Genomic DNA, 12,114 nt, shown 5'->3' on the forward strand with positions numbered 1-12,114 from the left:
GCTGACAAGTTGCACCATGTTGAAAAATATTTATCTATTGAGAGTGCAGACTCTGGGAGTGAGTATTCTCATTAACTGTTTGGGGACTGTCATGCAGTCCATATTGCTGCCTTTCATACTGCACAGTATAATTATATATTTTTTAAGATTTTTGTGGACTTTTAAAAGTTAAGAATTGTAACATTCAGATTACAAGTACATTAGACATTATATGTACCTGGCCTCCAGAACATAGTATGTGGGTAAGGTGGTACGCTTGACCTGCATATCTAACCTTTGCTGCAGGTTTTCTATAGGCTACAGTAGTACTTAAAATGAGTTAGTATTGTTACATAAATGTTTTTTTGCTGTAAAGAGAGCTTACAAGGCTTTATAAAAGGCAGTGAGGAAACTAAAACGCTTCTTACAAAGACAAACCTGTCTGCACCCTGGTAGTCTCTGAGCAGAGCAGACTGCCTTTGTATATCTTGGGCTATATAGCAAGAAGTCTGACTGCTGAAGCCACGTTGCCATGGTGAAATAATTCCCAGCAATTAAAGCACAGTTCTATCCTGAAGAGCAACTCTGTGCAAACTGCGTTGTGAAATCCCATATTTACGAGGCCATGAGGTTTCCAAATCAAATTTGCTTGGTTTAGAAATAAAAAGATAGCTTTGCAATCTGCCAGCTCTACAAACCGGGTTGGAAGATAACAAGCAGTGTCTTCAGTGGTTTTATGTGCTTGGGTGGTGAACTCCGTCCCCACAAGGTGGACCAAAGTGTACTGCATGTGCTCTTCCAGAAGGATAACAGGGCTGCATCAGAATAACCAGGAGGAGCAGTTGCTGCCAGAACTTGAATTTAATCATGATGCAGAAGTCAAAATAACTTGTGTGTTCTGACAGAATATTGCAGGATAATAAATAAATAAACCACTGCTTAAGTTAACAGACATCTCTGAAAACACACAGGGAATAGATACCTTAAGACGTTTCTGTGTTTTTACTGTAATACACTTACATCTTTCACTTTTCAAGTTTAAAAACCTTAAAGAGAGATACAGACATTTTTTGACAGTTATGTTCTTCTTAGTTTTTACTTGTTCTTTGCAAGCAGTTTTTCTGGCCTCCAAAATCTCAAATCATGTCTTGACACTGTTCTGCATGTTAATAATACTAAATCTGACAGGCCTATATTTGCCTTCCCTGTGAAAAAGGTGTTAAGAGCCACCCCAAAACTTACTTGCTTTCAAATCTTGGTGCACATCGCTTGTTCTCATGGCTCTGTAGTGCAGGAGATCTTCCCACTGCAGCATGCAGCATCTGTAACAGCACCAGGCTTGGTATCTCTGCCATTGTCTGCTCTCCGTTGAGAGCCACTTTTCTCCTTTGCCTGTGTGTTCTAATTAAAAAAATCTAAGGTATACTATAGATCTCTGCCTTGGACTGAAATGTTTTCCAGTATAGAGAAAAAAACTCTCTCTGCTGACTTTAAAAGGTCCTTAGAAAGCCAGTTCAGACAGAAACACTTACATATGCGGCTATCCCTGGCTAGGTGAAATGAATCCTGTTCATACTCTCTAGCTGCAGTATGGGAGTATATTTAGCAACTGAAGATGATGAGGAAGCCTTTGTGTTGCTACAATACACATGACATTTTTCCTCTAAGGGAGGCAGGGATTCAGGAGCATCCTTATCTTGGTATTGTGTATGGGCCTGATGGGTTTGGAGTAGTGAGTGTGCCTGGGGACTAAAATGGATTGCGTGTTAACAAGACAAACCCCAGAACACAGAACTCCAGCCTGTATGTTCAGCTGATGAACTGATGAATGGCTGGGCAGAGATGCCCAGGACAGTTAGTATGGCATGGCCTCTCCTGCCCCTTTGTGCCCTGCACCAGGGTGTGCTCTGACTGCCGTTCTAGGGGAGGAAGAGTTGCAAGCAGGGGAGAATATGCTATGTGAGACACCTTCTCAAGCAGGGATTTGCCCTTTGTGCTGGGTTTTTGGCTTCCTTTGTCAGACAGCTAGAGTTTGCCTACATTTGGAAACTTAACAACAACAAAAACAAACCCAAAAACCACCACCCCATGTCTGTCACAGGCTCAGGACTTGGGCACCTATGACACACTGTTCTACTGTATGGTTTGTTCTAAGCATTGGATAAATTAATTTGTTGCAACACTGTTAATCTATGACCTACTGAACCTCTCTTACCACAGACCTAATTTGGCTTCATGTAGAGCTCTTGAAAATAAACATTAAGAAAGATTCGTGTCCTTTTTCTTCGCTAATCCCCAAATTACCAAAAATCTGGACTGGTGTTAAATCACTTAGGAAAAGAATCTTGGCACCATGTTGGCACTTCCTGGTTTGGATATAAGAGCTTTTTGGCACAAAGGTAAAAGACAAAATTTCAAAACGAAGAACAACAGGGTATCTGCTTGGATAAGGTAATTTTCTGTGTTTCTACTAGTGAATGGTTCCTTTTAAATTGCATCACTGGCTCCTAGAAATAAATAATCTATTTGTCTCCCATCTGACATCACTTCCCTCGTGTTCCTAGGGATCTGTCCCACTCAGCCCCTCCCAACTGTGTTGACTGGAGGGGAACCTGGACCAGTGCAAGGATTATACAGTCAGAAGACCCTCCCCAAAGGTAACCAGAGAGGCCGAATAACTCCTCTTGGTCTGGGGGAGGAGTTCTGGCGGGTACACCCAGAGAAGAAAGGAAACTCTAGTCCAGTGTGTTTTACCACAAGAATGCACTCTGTGCGTTTTTGTCGCATTAACTGAGCTCTTTGCATGCCTGGCGTTGCCTCTGTAGCCATTCTTCCCAGAGCTGCATTGAAGAGAAGATGGGGGATCCTGAGCAGAGGAGGAGGAGCACAGTGGTACCTGGCCACCAGCAAATACCTGTAACTCTTTCAGCATTGTACTTTGAAATGCAGTTAATATGCAGCTGACATGGCACTATGGGAAAACAGTATGGCAAACACTGAGCTAACACTGGGAGGTGACATGCAAGGGAAGAGAGGAGGGAGAGAAGTAGAATCATAGAGTAATTTAGGTTGGAAAAGACCTTTAAAAGGTCATCAAGTCCAACTGTAAACCTAACGCTGCCAAGTCTACCACTAAACCATGTCCCTCAGTGCCACATCTACACAGCTTTTAAATACCTCCAGGGATGGTGTCAACCACTTCCCTGGGCAACCTGTTCCAATGCTTGACAATTTCTGTGAAGAAACTTTTCCTGATATCCAATCAAAACCTCCCTGGCACAACTTGAGGCCATTTCCTCTTGTTCTATCACTTGTTACCTGGGCAAAGAGCCTGACCCCCACCTTGCTACAACCTCCTTTCAGGTAGTTGTAAAGAGTGCTAAGGTCTCCCCTCAGCCTCCGTTTCTCCAGATTAAACAACCCCAGTTCCCTCAGCTGCTCCTCATGAGATTTGCGCACTAGCCCCCTCACCGGTTAGGGGGGTCCTACAAAAGGGAATGGAAAGGCCTGATGTACCACAGAGACATAGTATGTGCAGGTGCCTCATGTTCTCCTTGCTTTGCCAGCAGCACCAGCTGGAACTCGGTTTGACCCTACAGAATGTTTTGGGCTTTCTGTTGAGAAGCAACATTATGAAATAATGTTATGGCACTTGTCATCCTTAACATGCCTGCCATGCCTTGGCACCGACTGTTTACAGCAGAGCATCCAGAGGCCAAGCAAAGATTCCCTTAAAAGGCAAAGAGCCACTATGAGAATCCAGAAGAAAAAGTTTCCCTGGCATGTAGGGTACATTCTTCTTTCCTCCTCCTCTTAAATAAACTATTAGTAACTTTTAAAACAGAACAAAAATGAAGAAGCGGGGCCAGAAATGCTGCCAAACACATTTTATTCTACGCAGCCCCCTTAGACCTGCGCAGCAGCTGAGCCCTGGAGCTAACCCAGGGCAGGAGGGGGAAGAATGAAACTGAGGTCAGAGAGGTCTGTCAGAGATCTGGGGCGAGAGGAAATCAGAATGGAGACTGTTTTAAAAAGCTTAGTCTCCTTCCCTTCCCCAGGCCCTGGAGAAATGGTCTGACCGCAGCAATCCGTGAACAATTGTACTGTTTGCTGCACTGGGATTTGGGCTTGCTTTCCAGTACCTTACACAGCTTCCCTTCCCATGCTGATGTTCTTTTCTGTTCTTTCCCAATCCCGAACATGTATATGTACATGCAGAATTTGTGTTCTGGGTGTGTTGTCACATGGCATTTTCAGCTAAAGATTTAGCTGTGATCTGGGTTAAAACTGGACATGGGATTGCAGAAAAATCTCCAGAGACATACTAATCTTGTATGGGTTTAAAGAAAGAGGGAAATACAAATCTCATCTGTCGCTTTTTCTCAGAAGGAAGGACAGCTCTACTGATGTTCAAATGAAAGTTGTTATTCCCCTTTTCTTTTTCTTCCTCACTATACAAAGAAATAAAGACATTGAATTACCAAGAAGTAATTTTTAAGCTGCCTAGCGCCTCTAAGCTTTTAGTCCTTGTACTTGACTGAGGCGAAAAGACTGTGGGCTGGTGGGGTGGGAAACTGGACAGCATGCAAGAGTTTGTTCGTCCTGCAAAACCTGGCATAACCTGCTTCTTCATTGTTCTTGGTGGGAGTTTGTCAGTAGGACTCATAAAATTTAGCTTATAAAACTGTTTCCTTCCTGCTATGAATCAGTTCAGGACTGCCATACTTACACAGAACATTTCTAACCAGAAATTAACTGATAACTTCTTTCCAGTAAAGTGCCACAGAAAAAACAGAAAGGTAACAAGTAGATTTGTGAGCAGCTAACCTGGTTTTCCTTACAAAGCTGTAGCCTTCCACGGATGGCTGAAATCTTTCGGTTTTCCATAGAATCGTTTTGGTGGTAAGAGACCTTTGAGGTTATCAAGCCCAACCGTTAACCTAGCACTGCCAAGTTACCGCTAAACCATGTCCCTCAGCACTGCATCTGCATGGCTTTTAAATACCTCCAGGAATGGCAAGTCAACCACTTCCCTGGGCAGCCTGTTCCAATGCTTGACAACACCTTCTGTGAAGAAATTTCTCCTAATATCCAATCTAAACCTTTTCCCCTCTGCAAAGGGAGTACATTAGAGGGAGAGAGCTTGCACATTACAATTTTTTACCTTAATGTGTTTTCTGTTCCACACGTATCCCACTTGACTCCTTACCCAAAGAAGGGAAGAAGAGAGAAGCTACACCAAAAATACCTAGTATACCCTTAATTTTGAATTATAAACCCATATTCACTGGAAATTATAAAAGCATGGGAGTGTTCATAAAGATTGGCCTAAAATACACTGTGAAAATGCTGGCTTCCTGCCTCTCTAATTCTGTGTTGGCTTATGTTTTAAGAAGCTAACCCCCATCTTCAGATTACCAAGAAAGTAGGTTTTGGCAGGAGTATTTCACTGTATAATACTTCATCAGTGGAGGATATTTTAAAACACGACACTTGAAAAAGAAAGGAAAAAATTACAGGATGAAAATCAAAGGCCGAGATAGTTTGATATATCCGGTAGTTTGGTAGTGTAGAGGTGCAGCTGGGTGAGATGGAATATGGTGTTGCTGTTGGAGACTGTTAAGTTTTCCACATAAACGTTTTAGTTGGGAATGTACCATTTCAACCCCGAAATTTTCCAGATTGTGAACTATACAAATTATATAGCACAAGCTAGGTTACTTGAAAATAACCCCCAAAACCTTAAGTGACTTTTAAAATATCATTTGATAACATTTCTATGATCATCTTATTTTTTGATTTTCCTTAAAATAGATTTTTCTTTTTGTGCCGCTTTTGCATGTGTTGCTATGAATTGTGGGGGCTTTTACTCTCACTAACACTGACTGAACGCATCCCAGATGGATTGTCACAGTTGAGACACGCTCTCTTCTAAATTTACTGGGGATTGCTAGCGTTATACCAGTTAACCCCAGGTAAGAAACAGGGTCAGTTATGAAAAAAAATATTAATCACAAAATAAGCATCTTTGTCCTGTAAGGTTCATAATCCATGATGATTTTCATCCCCACAGACCTGAGATAGCTTGTGAGTTTTGAGGTTTGCAAACAGGGAGACAAATTTGCCATGTAAGGCCTGTTGGACCTGTTCTGTCAATTTTCAAACGGAAATCAGTATGTTTGGGACTTGGCTGGAACCTGAAACTGGTGTGTGATCCAGAGGGCACAAAGTGAGTGGAGTTTTGCCTGCAGTTCTGCTCTTCACCACTATAGGTTTTTTTATAAACTTTAACTTTTTAAAGTTACTCTTATATCTGGTAATAAAACCACTTCAATATGCCACATTAAAAAGAGAAAAGCCACTGATTACTTGTATTTAAAAAAAAAAATAAACAGCCTCTCACCTCAAGGGTGGTTATTTGGGTGTGAAGGGTAGGAGATTGTGATTGAAGCATCATCATTTGTCCTTGAAGAGATTTCAGTTTCAGATGCAGTCTAAGAAACTGCACAGCTTGCTGGAAACAAGAAGAAATTATTATAGCTGTGGTGGTTCCCGCTGAAAAAAAGGAATCCTGAATTGGTAGAGATAATCTTCAATTACATGATCAGTTTAGGGAAGTTTGGCATTTAATAAATCACTAGTATTCCCTCTGTGTGATCAACGTTGTAATAAATCAGATTCTCATGACCAAAACCATGGACGCCTGGTACAATTCCAAAGTGATGTGAACTACATCAGGTTATGAAGCATGTCCACATAATGGACATTGCGTCTTTGATACTTCTTCAGCTGAATCACATTGCTTCACATACGCTTCTTTCCAAACTAACTATATCAGCTTAAACTGAAGCACATCTTTAGTATTTATACCATGAATAAACTTTCAACCTTACAGCCAGTTTGTGCTATGAAATGGGAATAGTACTTTCTTTGTATGGTTTCAAACTAAATTACTACCTGGATGGTGCTTTGAAGATGCTCCAAAGTGTGGGTTTTTTAAAACCAAGAAACTACCGGGCATCTGATCAAGAAGGAAACGAGAGAGAGAGAGATTAGAGGAGTATCTTTATTAACTGAGATGGGACAAGAAAACAAGCTGGGAAATTGGCAGTTTTACTCGATCTTAACAAAGCAGTTAAACCAGGGAAAGAAATCATCACAGCCCAGTGGGCCTGTCACTTGGTGGAATGTCTTATACATCTCTTCTTCCAGTGAAATCCAGGCAAACTTCCAGCTGCTGTGTTTTCTCAGCTGAACACAAAGTTGAGTATGGAAGCCCTGCTAGAAGCATTAGTCAATGTACCGTCTTTGTCTGAAGCCAGTTTGCTGAGCTTTCTTCTAAGACTTTAGACGAATGACCTCTCTTCCGCCATCTCCCATCACTTTTCCCTCTCTGAAACTTATTCGTGGGTGTGACTTGGCCTGTGGCATCATATTCAACTGAGTGCCTAAAACCAAACAAACACAAACCTCTCCTGGGAGTTACCTGAAGAATTAGGTTGTACTCTGGTTTGCCTGTCAAAAAAAAACGCTGCTGAGTGCTGTCTCCTTGGATTCCCTAAAGATGTTTCTTTCCTTAATTAGTAGTTAAGCATTGATAGACAGGTTTTGGTCTAACATCTTGACAGACCTTCATCAAACTGCTGTGTAACAGCTATTCCTCCAGCTGTTTTGGAAATACAGTTGATCTGATATGGACAGGTGAAGACACATTTAGCAGAATTCTCTTATTTTTTAAGAAAGACAGGGAAACGTGAATCAGGACTTTGGCTTGCTTTAGGGTGCCTATAGCAGTGTTGTGAAAGGTACTGCCCTTTTTGTGGTCTTGTATGATATTTAGTTACATTTTCCAGTAAGTAATCATCTACAGGTCACGGATTTTGGTGTTTCCTCAATAGAACAGTAAAACTCTACCGTTTTTGCTACTTTTCCTTTCATTGAAAGCAGGCTGAATGAACTCTTGCTGAATGTGCTGCTTTATGCTTGCTGCTATAGTCTTCACTTTTAAGGGTGTTCTGGGACATCTCAGAGATGGCTACACACAATTTTTCGTATTTGTGTACTTCAAACATAAAATGAAAAATTGAGGAAGGAATGTGAACAGATCACAACAGAGGAAATAAAGGATGCTTCATTTTGCACATTTGGAGTTGGTTCCAGGTAGATGGTGTTTTCTTACAAGTCTTCGAAACAACACTGAACTTTGAGGTCGGGGAGAGAAGGAAGGAAGCTAACTTCTGAACTTTACACTGGTAATTCTGGTAATTGTGAATGTAGGAGCTTTGGTTTACCTATAATATAGAACCATTATTTGTTGATTCTTAATCATATGTAATCGTGTTTCTAAAACTGTTTTCTCTGTACTGCTGTATGCTTCAGCTTTGTAAGTCTATAAAGAAAATGCTTTAGTATTGAGTAGTATTGACAGTTTCCAAACTAAACCCCCAGTTTTATAGCCTAGACTGAGCATGATTCAATTAATACGAGTAAGTCTGACTTTATAACTTAAGTTCTGCGTAATTGAGGAAAGATGTGTAGTCCAGTTCAAAACTTGATGGTTTTAAGACTGGAAATTTTTTTAGTTTGTATTTATAATATTTGGACCATGTAGTATCCCAAATGCACTGCATGCAGGTCATGAAAATCTGCTGGTAGAAACAATTGCTCTGGTCTTGCTTTAGCTCTCAGCAGCTGCAAAAGGTTAAAAAAGTTTGTACTGCACGTGGTGATTTGACATTCAGGTTTCAGTGGTGTGAATAAACCCTTTGATATCAGTGATTATGGGCATTTTGCAGGTTCAGTGATGACACCCATGAGTCAGGTTCTTTTTTAAACTGAGCCAAAGCTTTGGAGCTTTGGAAAGGGGAAGAGCATGGGGATCCTTCAGGAAGCTTCTGTTTGAAGTGCTCCAGTTCCAGCACAAGGCAGTTGTGGAAAGACTTACACAATCTGTTGAAAAGATGCAAAGTGGCTGCATGTACTAATCTAACAGACAACTGACATTTGTTTGGAAATGAGGGGGTTTGGTTTTTGTAAAAGGACAATGTGTAGTCATTTGCATTAGCAAACTTGTGAAATATATTTAATGTTGAATTTTTGCTTCTTTTCTTGAAATGGGGAGAAGATGCTGAAGTGAGAATGAGCTACACATTTCTATTCAGTGGAAGGCTTGCCTCATCCTGGCTCTATGTCTGGCTTCCTTCTAAGGTTTCCCTCCACAGCCTGGCTCTATGACAGACTGTCTTTGACGTCTTCAGCTCTCTCTCCCCTCCTCCTCCTCCTCCTTCTCTCAGAAGACCGCTCTTAGCTGACGTGGCACAGCCCTAACCTGGGGCCCTTGGTTTAAATATCCTGAAGTAAAGCAAAGACACAAACTCTGTTCTATCCAAACTACTTCCCACTGATAACTTTTCTCCGTAAGTGTGATTAATCCAGTTTGTTGAACCAGTCTCTGAAGCTGAAGGTATTTTCTGCATGATTGTTACTGGAACTATGTTTTTCTTTAAAAATCAACATATCCTTGAATGCCTGAATCCTGCCCTCTGAAACCAATCCCCCAAACCACTAAACCCAATCAGCTGAAAAAAACCCTAAACAGTATATTCTGAATAGACCTTAATATCACTGTCAGAGGCCCAGCAGGTAAGAAGGTGCTGTATGGAGCATGCCAGGCTTGATTTCAGCCAAGCGTAGGAGTAAGGCAGCCTCTGCTGGGAATTAAGCAAATCAGTGGCCTGGAGTATTTTTTACTAGCTCAGGGCCAAGTGCATAGTTTCAACTGGATTTATGCTGTTGACTGTCAGGTTAAGGTAGTTTCAAGTCTTAACATGGTATTCCTGCAAAAGGAAGAGGTCAAATATATTGCTTCATCTGCTATAAACTCAAGTTACAGACTATCAAATGATACTATTGTTTTATGCGATTATATTTTCCTTGAATATCATCTCAAGTTCTGTGAAAATCTGAAGTCTCAGGCCCAAGCATAAATATCTTTCATAGCTTCTTTAAATCCCTTTAAGGCCCTCCTGCAGTTCTTGCTTTCACAGACTTTTCTCTCTTATCTGTAGCTTATTTTTACACAGTGAGGTTCAAACAAGATCTAGCAAATGTAAGAGTTTGAAGACAAGAACAGTTAGCTGACAACCAGGAGCTGTTGGTCTAAGTCAGCAACCCCTCTGTATTAAGAGACTTGCACTGAGCAACATCTGTCTTTGCATGTCCTAAAACATCCCTTTGTGGAGGAGCTATGAGAATTAGTCCAGGTTACTTCATTAAATAAACGAAAGGAATAAATCTTGCGGGCTTCATTTGAATTGGAATGCACTGCTGTGGAAAAAGGAGGTGGCAGGAAATGTGCAGAAGTAGCTATGTGCTGAATTAATCTTCACATATACTGGGCTTAGTTTATTCTCCTACTGTGTTTGTATTCTTTAAAAAGATGTTCTATAAAACAGGCGTCCTCCTTCTAACCACAAAATCCACCTTTCTCATTAACATATGGAAATAAAATGTGACCATCTTTTCCCTACCAGAGACCTCCTACAGTGCGGTCTGCCCATCTGTGGTTTGTAAATATATTGTGAGGGTGTAAGCATGTATCGTGCTGCTGTCACTGATGATGCCCCTACTGAAGTCTGAAAGTCCCTCTAGTCTTAATTTACTGGTTATAGAAAAGTATGACAAGATTCAATGGAAGTTCAAGATAGTAAACAGTGGCAGTGCTGGTGACTGAGTTGTAGTAAGTTATGGTGTTCCTTTCTTATGGAAGGCAAATCTCGGTCTCTTCCTACTGCAGTGCTGATGATGTGGACAATGAGTCATTATGAAGATGGGCTTAATGAACAGATCAGTAAAGAGCCCATAAAGAGAGAAATCTGCATAATCGTACTTTCTTTGAGGAAAGCACTGACACTTTGAACATCATTCCAGGAAAGATGTGCATCCCATCCTTACAGCAAAAATCAAGCTTGCTCATATCTCAGACAGGGGCACAGCTGGAAGATTATTTAAAGTATGTTGAGAGCCAGAACATGAGGTCAGTTTCCTTTGGATGGGTTCTAGATGAGTTTTAACAGCAAACTTAATGCAGTCATCTGCAAGGTGGGCTTATCTTGGTTTTACAGATCCTTAAACCAAGAAAACCTGACATTAAAAAATCCTGGTATCTCCTCCTTGATGATGTGGTAGTGCACAGCAAGTATTGCCTTACTGCACTTGTCCTTCACCACTAAATGTATCTTCTGTCTCTGGTTAGGTGGACTTTTTAACTGTAGAAACACATGGATATGCAGCTGTTTGACCACATAGCCTAAAAGACCAAAGCGCTGAGCCACCGTCCTTCCTCAGAAGTCCTTACTGAACTCCCGGCCCAGGAATATGGGTTTGGTTGAGAGTCTAGTTTGAGGATGTTAAAGACAGATTGGGAGGGAAACTAGTGATTACAACAAACACTTTAAAAATGGCAGATGAAAAGTCACAATATGCCATGGAGATAAACGGATTTTATGGAATGTGGTTTGTCTGCTTTTATAAAGGTTGTATCATAATGCATTGGATTTTAAAGGATTTTCTGAAAAAAAACCCCAACCCTCTGGTCTTTCTGTCTCAAGTATCCCAGGAGTTAAGAAAGCAGGTGTTCTTGGAGCTGCCAGTGCTTCTAGCTGGACTCACAGCTGCTCAATTCTAGAAGGCTTCTGGTATCTCAGAGAACGTAGGGCTGGAGTTGAATATATGAGGAATGCTGTAGCTCTGAATGAGCAGTGCCAGCGCATTGCGTGGAAAGAGCATTTTTCCAACTGAGAGCTATCTTTTTGCAGCAGTCTGCTTTTACTGTCCCTCAAACGCCCGTTTTGCAGGTGACTTAACTGTATGATGCAGCAGATTGTTTACTTGCATTAGAGTAGCTCCTTCGGGCACCGTGCCATTTCTGCTGTCACGACTGTTCATAGGCGTAAAGAGACTGTCACTCTCCCAATAATTTGCAATCTAAACTGACAAAAAGGGCAATGGAGATGGAGCAGCTCAGTCTCAAGTTTCTTAATGCCATTCAAAACTTCCAATGTTACTTGAAGAGTGATTGAGTTCAAATACACTTTTTAAGAAACTATCTTTTTCTTTAATGAAAGAAAAATTAAG

General features: G+C 41.1%; 1 protein-coding gene across 3 annotated transcripts in view; it reads left to right on the forward strand.

The window, feature by feature from the left end:
- The window catches only part of MOB2 (MOB kinase activator 2), a 119,512-nt gene that overhangs the window by 96,203 nt on the left and 11,195 nt on the right, over nucleotides 1-12,114 (forward strand). The gene's annotated exons all lie outside the window — the stretch shown is intronic.

This window comes from Vanellus vanellus (assembly GCF_965231255.1).
Source record: "Vanellus vanellus genome assembly, chromosome: 6".
Classification (NCBI taxonomy): Eukaryota; Metazoa; Chordata; class Aves; order Charadriiformes; family Charadriidae; genus Vanellus; species Vanellus vanellus.